Source organism: Equus przewalskii, chromosome 6 (genome assembly GCF_037783145.1).
Source record: "Equus przewalskii isolate Varuska chromosome 6, EquPr2, whole genome shotgun sequence".
NCBI classification, from domain to species: domain Eukaryota; kingdom Metazoa; phylum Chordata; class Mammalia; order Perissodactyla; family Equidae; genus Equus; species Equus przewalskii.
In genome coordinates, this window is record NC_091836.1 from 83,350,686 (window position 1) to 83,362,935 (window position 12,250).

The 12,250-nt window shown below is 39.7% G+C and overlaps 1 long non-coding RNA gene across 1 annotated transcript in view; it reads right to left on the reverse strand.

Annotated features, from left to right (window-relative positions):
• LOC103541674 (uncharacterized) overlaps positions 1–12,250 on the reverse strand; it is a 39,500-nt gene that overhangs the window by 19,300 nt on the left and 7,950 nt on the right. Inside the window, exon 4 of the long non-coding RNA XR_011541632.1 lies at positions 4,858–4,969. This is a non-coding gene — a long non-coding RNA (uncharacterized lncRNA). The remainder of the gene's footprint in view (positions 1–4,857; positions 4,970–12,250) is intronic.

Here is a 12,250-nt window from a genome sequence, read left to right on the forward strand (position 1 = left end):
ACAGTCTCACACACCACCGTAACCTCCTGAGTAAGATTTTAAAATAGCTGGGAGTAGAAGAAGGGTTGCAGAAGATGTTCGTACTACTGCAGAGGACATATTGTAAGTGGGCAGTACGGACATCAGTTCTCTGGGGAGCGTCGATTACCATTTTCACTGGTTAATTGGGTTACAGATGCTTCCTTGGAATTGTCAAATTTCCAAGCCTAACAGCGAGGCTCTATTGCTGGCCCCTGTCTTACGCAGGCCTAGCTTTTTCTTCTTCCCTCCCTGCTGACCCATGAGCCCAAGGCCACTCAGGTTATAATATTTTCTTTCTACTCCAATAGGCCCATCTCTTTATCTCCATAAAAATGGTTTAGAGATGAGTTAGTAAACATTAAAATATGTGTATATACATGTCAAAAATGGATTTTACACTTCTCAAAGGTTAAAGGGAGCTAACATGCTAAAAGTATCATTCTGAAAGAAGGGATGCTCTTGTTTAAAGCTATAGGAAACATTGCAAAGGATGACTCATGCCAAATTACACTCTTAAATTACATATAAACTTCTCAGTCCCATTTTGAGAACTTCAGAGAACCCTGGCCAATCCTATGTTGTCAAGAACCCACTGAGTAGCTGCTTCTTGCCTTCTTCATGGGGAGCTGGCTCATCTGCCTGTCCAGCCACAGAGAGCACGTAAGGACCCAGTCAGGAGGCCCTCTCTCTTTCCACCCCTCCTGCTTACCCCGTGCCCTATTCTGCTTGTCTTGGCTCTATGATCCCATGGCATACTTTAATGCAGTGGTCCTCAACTCTGGCCATATACTGAAATCATTCAGAGAACTTTTTAAAAATTCTGATGTCCAGGCCCAAACACAACCAATTAAACCAGAATTTCTGGGCCCGGGGCCCAAGCGTGGAATTCCTCCTCCCACCCCGCAACATTTTACTGAGAAAAATTTTGAACATACAAGAAAGTTTAAAAATATTTACAGAACACCTGTATATCCACCACCTAGATTTTACCATTAGCGTTTTATTATACATGTCTATTCATCTAGCAACATTTTATTACCCCATATCTATCCATCTATTAACATTCCTCTAACCATCCATTAATTCACCTTATTTTTTGTTATATTTTAAAGTAAATTGATTACAAGGGTATATGGGGAGGAGGAAATGAGGAGTTATTGCTTGATGGTTACTGAGTTTCTGTTTGGGGTGATGAAAAATGTTCAGAAATAATGATGATGGTTGCACAACATTATGAATGTAATTAATACCACTAACTTATACACTTAAATATGATTATTTGATCTCACTTATATGTGGGTCTTAAAACAAAACAAAAAACAGCTGAGCTCATAAATACAGAAGACGGATGGGTGGTTGCCAGAGGCAGAGGGGTGGGGGGTGGGGGGGAGTGAAAATGGATGAAGAGGATCAACAGGCACAGCCTTCCAGGTATAAAATAAATAAGTCCTGAGGATGTAATGTATACATGGTGACCATAGCTAACAATACCGTATTGTATATTTGAAAGTTGCTAAAAGAGTGTATCTTAAAAGTTCTCATCAAAGAAAGAACATTTTTGTAACCATGTATGGTGATGGTGTTAACTTATTGTGGCAATCATTTCGCAATATATACAAATATCAAATCATTACATTGCATACCTGAGACTAATATAATGTTATATGTCAATTATACCTCAGTCAAAAAATGATTATAATGGTAAGTTTATCTCGTACACACACACACATACACACACACACGTGTGTGTGTATATATATGTGTATATATATTTAGACATAAAAATTGCAGATACTGGTGAATTCTTCCTGAGTTTGGAGAGTGTGCATATGAATGTTTTCTGTTTTTATTTATACTGTGCGCATATATTACAGATATTCCATTTTATCTACTGAGCAGAAAGACTTTTTAAAAGAATGAATAGTATTCTTTGCCTGTAGGAAAATACTTAGGTGTTTCCTTCTGTCAGGAACACTTACTCTCTTTTCACCTATAGAAATTCTACCTTTTTTTAGGAATCAGTGTAACTTCCCTCCTCCTGGGGAGTCTCTCCCTGGCTCCTGCAGCCACCATTGATCTCCCTTTCTTTTGAATTTACTTAATATCTTTGCCGTTCTTCCTAGCTCTCAGATAACAACAATTTCATTTCATTTCAGGTAGAGAGGTAGCATGCTTGCACTAGTCTCAGACCCACCCGCACCTTTCCATGCTCTGCTCTTTATTGCCTCTCACAGGCTCTCTCTTGTTCTTTGGCTCTTGATAGGTTAAGGCATTAGGAAGCCTCGTCAAAGATTGGAAGCACAGGAAAGGAGAAGCCAGGGTATTTCTCACTCTTTCTTTCCCTGCTTCCTGTGCAATCTGGCGGGGTGCCACTGGATAGCCACTCCCTTCCTGGCCCCAGCTCTCCTTGGGGCAGTTCTCTGGGTGGTTCCATCTTCCTCTTCCTGACAGTCCAGGCTTCTGGGCTCTGGTAACACCATCTTCTCCCGGTGTTATCCATACAACAAGGAGAGCCACCTCCTAATTTTGATAAATCTCTGGGTTTCTTCACCATTTGGCTTCTTCACTCCTCCATTCATCTGTATAACTAATCTTCTGTAAAAAATGTCCTGTCCTCTGAAAGACGGGTTTATTTTCCTGGCTGGATCCCAACTGATACAATGTATACTGAAAAGAGAGCAGGCTTGGGAGCTGGAGGGACCTAAGTTTGAATCCTGTTGCTTACTCTATGAACTTGCACAAGTGATTTAACCTCATTCGGTAAACTGGGGGTTATAACACCCACCTCACTGGGTTGCTATGAGTGTTAAATAGCATACCGTGTGGATAGTGCCTGTACCCTGGCTACAACTCAATCAAGGGTGGCTACTATTATTGATTTATAAACTCCTTGACAGCATGGCCATATTATTATTCTCTTTGTGGCCCAGTGTTTTACTTAAAGGTGTTTTTCACATTCCTGCCTCTTAAGTTTCATTTCATCAGCCACTTATTGAGCACCTGCTGCATATTAGCATTTGTGCTATTCGCTCGTTCTAGAAAACATGAAGAAAATAAGGCCTTGGCCTTCAGTGTGCTTACAGTGTAGCGGGAGTGACAGACGTGGCAACAACTAAGTCGACAGCAAGGCTATCTGACAGACACACCAAACTGAGGCACTGATGGGTACATAGCTGGAGGAGTGAGGGACTGACTCTGCCTGGGGATAGCAGGCACAACTTCAGAGGAGCAGAAACTCTGCTGTCTTTGAAGGAAGAGAAAACTTCCAACATGCAAAGAACATATTAAGGCTGAGCGAATGTCATGAGCTAAATGGTGGAGCGCTGATCAGGCATGACATTCAGAACACAATTTGTCCATTCAGTGTCTTTAACAGGAATATGTGGAGGGGGACCTAGAGCAAGATCTTTAAATCCTTGCCAGCTACTGGGCATGGACTTGATTCTACAAGTGAAAAAAATCAATAGCAATTTTTGAGAAGAGGAGTGATTTCATCCAACCGTAACTTAAGAAATAGAAAAAAAGAGTTTAGACACCTATTAGTAAGTTTTTGCTGTAGCCCTGCTATGTAATGATTCACAACACTTGGGGATTCATTAATTTGGGGGATGAGCAAGAGGGTCAGTAAAAATTGGCCCTAAGGCAACATTTCTCAATATATTCAGAAGAATAGAATCTCACGAATAACAACAACAGCCATCATAGTTAATTTTTTTCAATGTACTTAGGAAAAAAAATATATATATACATTCCTTACAGTGGCCTATCATAATATAAGGCTCTACATGATCTGACCTGGATGACTTCTTGGACCTCATCTCAACTCTTTCCCTTGCTCAGTATGCTGCAGCTCTTTCAGCCACTTTTCTGTCTCTTGAATAGGCCAACCTTGGTCCTGATGTGGGCTCTTTGCAGTTGTTATTCCATTTGCCTGGAAGAATTTAATTCCAGACTTTTGCTTATCTTTACATAATCTGGTACTTGCTTTCTTACCACCCTCCCTTTTGCTTATTCTTCTTTAGGCATTCTAGCCCACTTGCTTTTCTTTGAGTACAACAGACATGCTCTTGGCCCAGGGCCTTTGCACTTGCTGTTTTTTCCTGCCTAGACTTCTCTTTTCCCAGATTTCTGCATGGCTCACTTCCTCACCTCTTTCATGTCCTTCTTTGCTTCACCTTTTCAGTGAGGGATTCCTGCAATCCTGTTTAAAATTTAAAGTTAAAATTAAATATTCTTGTCTTTCTTTCCCCATAGCGCTTATTACCATTTGGCACACTATATATTTTCCTTTTACTTTTGTTTTCCCACACTGGAATGTGAGCTCCATTCAGACAGGTATTCTTATCTAATTTTGCTTGCTGTTCTATCCTCTGTGCCTAAAACAGTACTGGCACATAGTAAGTGCTCAATAAACATTTGTTGAATGAATAGAGAAACGACTTCAGTCTCCTCATATCTCAGGTCTCAGATAAAAGACCTTCCTCAGAAATGCTTTCTCTGACCCTTCCATCTAAAACAGCCATTTTCATCTTAGTTATTCTTTATAACATTATCGTGTTTATTTTACTCATAATACTCATCATTATCTGAGATTATTCTATGTATTTACTTGTTCATTGTCTGTCCCCTTTCTCCTTCATTAGAATGTAGCCTCCATGACACCGGGGGCCTTGACACATAGCAGGTAGTCAATAAGTATTTGTTAAATGAATGAAAAAAGCTGTGCTAAAGTCTTCCCATGGATTATCTCGCCTACTTCTCACGGCAACCCCCATTAGATAGTACCATTAGACTCCCCTTTTCTCAAACGACAAAACAGAGATTTAAAGCACTTACACAGTTATAAAATGGTAGAACTCAGATTTGAACACAGGGAGTTTGGTGCCAGAACTTATTCTGAGTTAGTTTATTTAACTGCAGGACTTCTCAGATCTTCTGACTCTAGAATCTGTAAGAGAAGAGAAGCATATGCAACATTGCCCAAACTTACGTGACCACAGAATCCTCGTTTTTTGTAGGATGTTCCTAGAGTTGTATGGATATATTTTAGAAATGGTGCCACAAAGTTTCTAGCCCATTTGACTGGGAAGTTGACAGAGTTTTATTTACACGTCAATACCATAACTCCATTGTAATGCCATGTGGCCTAAAATGCCTAAGAGATGTGGTGGGGTGAAGAAATAAAAGTCTTCTCAATGGGAAAGCAAAGGCAGCCCAGGGTTATTGTCAAAAAAGCAATTGAGGAGGGTAAGTATCTAGCTGAGAGAGACCTAAAAACAACAACAAAAAAGGTAATCTTAGTAAAACAAAAGTGCAAAGATCACCTGTCTGTCAGCCAAATCTGTGATTGTTCAGTATGTGGGCCTGAATAAGTCAGGTGGCAGAAAGTTAAGTGTGGCCTACAACACAGAGGAGCCCGCTGATCCTCAATGGATGAGAAGACATCGGTATTGTTCACACAACATCCGTTCTCTTTCTTCCTCTTTCTCCACATTTCCTCTTGTAATTTACCCTCTTTCACTCAGCGTTATGCTTCCTTAAGCCACTCACTCTCCTTGTCAGTGAATAGTGTAGAAATCAACAGGTCACCTTATGCAATTCTGGTCAGTGAGACACAAAGACGAGTCTGCTTGGGAACTTCTGGGAAAGATTTGCCTGTTTGTGAAAAAGAGACACATAGGAAGACATGTTGTGTCTGCATGTGATGCCTAGGACTGGACAAAGCTAACATTAATAATGAGAGGGGCAAAGCAGAAAAATGGAATATTCTCTCCTTAGTTCTCTTATGTGCTTTTTTGTTTTTGAAGCGGATACCTTGGGAGGCATATTAGAGGGATAAAATATTAGAAAACAAATCACTCATTTCCAGTGATTAGCATTATGCCGTGCATTATTGAGTTTCAGAATTTCAGCCATGGCTTCCTATTTCAGGTAACTGTCAGTTGACTGTTTCAAGAACGAGGGACTCGTTACCCATGAAGTTTGCACAGGATATTGCAACAGAGATGGATCAGGGCCAGCTCAAGGGTGCTGCCTAAATTGACAAGGGTGGAATTTGTGTTGGAAAAGAAGGGAGTAGCTGTCAGATCAAAGGTGTAATACTGGAGTGAAGATTCCCAATCTACTGCAGCTGAGGATTTCAAGGATTCTTCCTGTTTCTAAACTAGGTTCCCATCTCTTGGATGCCCAGCTACATGGCTGTCCCTGGGGCTTATGAAGTTCTCGCTTGAAACCTACGACGTCTGCTGTCCCTCCACCTCAAAACACGAGGCTAGCTGTCTGTGTCCTTGCCTGAGAGCCCCTAGATATGGCCTGGAGAAGATGTAGACTCTGTCAGACTCATCTCTTGATTTTTTGGTAACTCTAGGGGAATAGAGACTCAATAAAAATAGAACATGGGATTCTCCTTGGCCGGATAATCCTGTCTACATGCTCCCTTCAGGGCAATCAGACAGCCATGGGCTTCAGATCTGATATCAACAGATTTTTAGGTGCCTTGAGGAGCAAAAGTGAGCACTCCTACCCCTCATCCAGTGAACTTGCTCAGATAACTTGTCCGAGGCCACACATTTAGTAAGTGGAAGAGTGAAGATTACAATCTGACTCTTAACATCTGTGTACATAACCATTATGCCAAACGAGACCGTCAAAGTTTGTGCCAAGTAACTTCACGCATGAGAAAATCCTGTGAAGGGCTTGCTGTCAGAAAAAGATCATGAGACTGATCCCCATGTCTTTCCCTTCTACTCAAAATTTAGTAAAGCCTCTCACTCTCAGTATAGAGCACTGGTTCCTCACTATAGATGCATGGCTTTATGCTTCACATCCGGCATAGCACAAATAGGTGAGTGGGTCCTCTCTCAGGCTCAAGGGGACCACCTTCCTGGGCACATCTGTCATTTAGACTCCTCCTACCAGAGGAAGAAGATGTAGCAGGATGGAGGAATCCATGAACTGCTAAACTTTGGTTGGAGAGGGAATCTCAGTTACTACGATGGAGGTGGTTTCCCAGAACTGGGAAATTGGCAAAACTGTCTTGGGCAATGAAAAGGCTGAGCTATCAACAAGCTATTTGGGAGCAGCAAGGAGAATTGTCCTATTCCTTATTACCTCTTTGGGACATTTGTTTGAGAGAAAAGAGTGGACATTGTTTCATATTCTCTTACTTAATTTGGTACATTCATTGGGCAAACAGCTTTGTGCCAGGCTTTCCAGCTCCCTTTAGATTTTCAAAGGCATGAAAGAATGATAGTTATAGAAACTTGTTTGTGCGTGTGTGTATACATATGTATATATGTGTATGTGTGTGTATATATATATACACAAAATATATGTACAAAATTATTGTTGTAGGTTTATAATCTACAAAATGCTTATAATCTGACACTTTTTTTGGACCGGGGAATGGGAACTCATGCTCATATTCTTGGAGTAGCCATTTTTGGACAGGTACTAAAAACGACTGTTGGTGATGCAATGGATGAAGTGGTGATGAAGTTTAAATAAATAAACTTGGATAGGCAAGACAAGAAGCTGTAGCTATTGGTCTAAAGTGCGGAGAAAGAGAGAGAGAAAGACACAACCCAGGCTGCATTGAGTGCTAGTTGCATTTACACTGAAAGCAGGGACAAAGATTGTGAGTTTCTCATGGATTAGGTGTGGATTTGGCAGAAGAGAGCCAACCTGGAGCCATTTCAAATTTCACTCAAGTGTTCTGCTCAGAAAGGTGAAGTGACCCCAGTAGAGCATTGGTTCACCTGATTCCCACTGCTGTGGGAGGAAACATAAGTGATTAGTTGGAGGTAAATGTTTCACCCCCAGGACAGGTAGTTCAACGTAAGGGCCTCCAAAGTACCCATGAAACCACCCACGAGAAGAATAGTCAGCTTTGAACATCAGCCAGAAAGAGACAGCTTTAAACATTTGCCACAGCCAGAGGGAACCAATGCCAGAGTACATTGGTGCCAGTCGGATAAGACATTTCCTGCTCCTTGGTTTTTATTCCTCTCTCTGTTTTAACCCTGGAGGATCCAGAGGCAGCGTGATAGCGAGTGAGGAAGGAAGAGTAGAAGAATATAATAGGGAAAAAGAGATGAAGCTAACGAAGCCCCCTCTCTCACTGCAAGCACTTTATCAAGGGGAGGAACTTTGACTTTAAATGAAATTTGGAATTTTTTTTTTTTATTTTATTGCAGTAACATTGGATTATAACATCATACAGCTTTCAGATGTACATCATAACATATTTCGAATTCTGTGTAGATTACATCATGTTCACCATCCAAAAACTAATTATAGTACATCCCCTCACATGTAAGCCTAATCACCCCTTCTGCCTGTCCCCCCTTCTCCTATGGTAACCACCAATCCAATCTCCAATGCTATGTGTTTGTTTGTCGTTGTTTTTATCTTCTACTTATGAGTGAGATCATACGATATTTGACTTTATCCCTCTGACTTATTTCACTCAGCATAATACCCTCAAGGTCCATCCATGTTGTCACAAATGGCTGGATTTCGTCATTTCTTATGGCTGAGTAGTAGTCCATCGTGTATAAATACCACATCTTCTTTATCCATTCGTCCCTTGATGGGCACCTAGGTTGCTTCCAAGTCTTGGCTATTGAGAATAATGCTGCAATGAACATAGGGGTGCATGTATCTTTATGCCTTTGCGTTTTCAAGTTCTTTGGATAAATACCCAGCAGTGGAATAGCTGGATCATATGGTAGACCTAGTCTTAATTTTCTGAGGCTACTTCATACTGCTTTCCATAGTGGCTGCACCAGTTTGCACCCCCACCAGCAGTGAACAAGGGTTCCCTTCTCTCCACACCCTCTCCAACATTTGTTGTTTCCTGTCTTGTTACTTATAGCCATTCTGACCGGAGTGAGGTGATACCTCATTGTAGTTTTGATTTGCCTGTCCCTGATAGCTAATGATGTTGAGCATCTTTTCATATGCCTGTTGGCCATCTGTATTTCTTCTTTGGAGAAATCTCTGTTCAGATCTTTTGCCCATTTTCTAATTGGATTGTTGATTTTTTTGTTGTTGAGATGTATGAGTTCTTTGCATATTTTGGATGTTAACCCCCTATCTGATATATGGTTTGCAAATATCTTCTCCCAATTGTTAGGTTGTCTTTTCGTTTTGTTGATGGTTTCCTTTGCAGTGGCAGAAGCTTTTTAGTTTGATGTAGTCCCATTTGTTCATTTTTTCTTTTGTTTCCCTTGCCAGGTCAGACATGGTACTTGAAAATATGCTGCTCAGACCGATGTCAAAGAGCGTACTGCCTATGCTTTCTTCTAGAAGTTTCATGGTTTCGGGTCGTACACTCAAGTCTTTAATCCATTTTGAGTTGATTTTTGTGCATGGTGTAAGGTAATGGTCTACTTTCATTCTTTTGCATGTGGCTGTCCAGTTTTCCCAACACCATTTATTGAAGAGACCCTCCTTTCTCCATTGTATGCTCTTGGTTCCCCTGTCGAATATTAGCTATCCATAAATTTGTGGGTTTATTTCTGGGCTCTCGATTCTGTTCCATTGATCTGTCTGTCTGTTTTTTAAAATTTTTTTTATTTTTATATTTTTTGAGGAAGATTAGCCCTGAGCTAACTACTGCCAATCCTCCTGTTTTTGCTGAGGAAGACTCGCCCTGAGCTAACATTCATGCCCATCTTCCTCTACTTTATACGTGGGACACTTACCACAGCATCGCTTTTGCCAAGCGGTGCCGTGTCCTCACCCGGGATCCGAACCGGTGGGCCCTGGGCTGCCGAGAAGCAGAACGTGCACACTTAACTGCTGCGCCACCGGGCTGGCCCCTGTATGTCTGTTTTTGTGCCAGTACCATGCTGTTTGGGTTACCATGGTTAGTATATTTTGAAATCAGGGAGTGTGATACTTCCAGCTTTGTTCTTTTTTCTCAGGAATCCTTTGGCAATTCAGGGTCTTTTGTTGTTCCATATAAATTTTAGGATTCTTTGTTCTATTTCTGTGAAAAATGTTATTGGAGCTTTGATAAGGATTGCATTCAACCTGTAGATTGCTTTAGGAAGTATGAAATGGACATTTTAATGATGTTAATTCTTCCAATCCAAGAGCACAGAACATCTTTCCATTTCTTTGTGTCATCTTTGATTTCTTTCAACAGTGTTCTATAGTTTTCAGTGTACAGCTCTTTCACCTGTTTGGTTAAGTTTATTCCTAGGTATTTTATTCTTTTTGTTGCAATTGTAAACGGGATTGTATTCTTAATTTCTCTTTCTGCTACTTCGTTGTTAGTGTATAGAAACACAACTGATTTTTGTATCCTGCTACTTGACTGCATTCATTTATTATTTCTGAAAGTTTTTTAGTGGATTCTTTAGGGTTTTCTATATATGAAATCATGTCATCTGTGAAGAGTGACAGTTTCACTTCTTTTCCAATATGGATCCCTTTTATTTCTTTTTCTTGCCTGATTGCTCTGGCTAGGACTTCCAATACTATATTAAATAAGAGTGGTGACAGTGGGCATCCTTGTCTGGTTCCTGTTCTTAGAGGAATAGCTTTCCGTGTTTCTCCATTGGGAATATTTGCTGTGGGTTTGTCATATATGGCCTTTATTATGTTGAGGTATTTTCCTTCCATACTCATTTTATTTAGAGTTTTTATTATAAACGGATGCTGTATCTTGTCAAATGCTTTCTCCGCATCTATTGAGAGGATCATGTGATTTTTATTCTTCATTTTATTAACGTGGTGTATCATGTTGATAGATTTGCAGATGTTGAACCATCCCTGCATACCTGGAATGAAACCCACTTGATCATGATGTATGATCTTTTTAATGTATTGTTGTTGTATTACATTTGCTAGTATTTTGTTGAGGATTTTTGCATCAACAGTCATCAGTGATATTGGCCTGTAATTTTCTTTTTTTGTGTTGTCCTTGCCTAGTTTTGGTATCAGGATAATGTTGGCTTTGTAGAATGAGTTAGGAAACCTCCCCTCCTCTGCAATTTTTTTGGAAGAGTTTGAGAAGGATAGGTATTAAGTATTCTTTGAATGTTCGGTAGAATTCACCAGGGTAGCTGTCTGGTCCTGGAGTTTTGTTTTTTGGGAGGGTTTTGATTGCTGTTTTTGTCTCCTTACTGGTGATTGGTCTATTCAGATTCTCTCCTTCTTCTTGGTCCAGTTTTGGAAGGTTGTATGTTTCTAAGAATTTATCCATTTCTTCTAGATTATCCAATTTGTTGGCATATAGCTTTTCATAGTATTCTCTTATTATCTTTTGTATTTCTGAGGTGTCCGCTGTAATTTCTCCTCTTTCATTTCTGATTTTATTTATTTGAGCCTTCTCTCTTTTTTTCTTGGTGAGTCTAACTAAGGGTTTGTCAATTTTGTTTATATTTTCAAAGAACCAGCTCTTGGTTTCATTAATGTTTTCTACTTTTTTCAGTCTCTATTTTGTTTATTTCTGCTCTGATTTTTATTATTTCCTTCCTTCTGTTGATTTTGGGATTTGTTTGTTCTTCTTTTTCCAGTACCCTTTGATGCGCTGTTAGATTGTTTATTTGGGATTTTTCTTCTTTGTTTAGGTAGGCCTGAATTGCTATAAACTACCCTCTTAGAACCGCTTTTGCTGTATCCCACAGATTTTGGCATATTGTATTTTCATTTTCATTTGTCTCCAGGAATTTTTTAATTTCTCCTTTGATTTCTTCATTGACCCAATTGTTGTTCAGTAGCATTTTGTTTAATCTCCACATTTTTGTGGCTTTTCTGATTTTCTTCCTGTAGTTGATTTCTAGTTTCATACCTTTGTGGTCAGAAAAGATGCACGGTATTATTTTGATCTTCTTAAATTTATTGAGACTTGTTTTGTGGCCTAATATGTGATCAATTCTGGAAAATGTTCCATGTGCATTTGAAAAGAATGTATATTCTGTGGTTTTTGGATGGAATGTTCTATATATATCCACTAAGTCCATCAGGTTAAATGTGTCATTTAAGACCAGTGTTTCCTTATTGATCTTCTGTTTGGATGATCTCTCCATTGGTGTAAGTGGAGTGTTAAAGTCCCCTACTATTGTTACCATCTATTTCTCCTTTTATGTCTGTTAATAATTGCTTTATATATTTAGGTGCTCCTATGTTGGGTGCATAGATATTTACAAGTGTTATGTTTTCATGTTGAATTTTTCCCTTTATCATTATGTAGTGCCCTTCTTTGTCTTTTGTTACA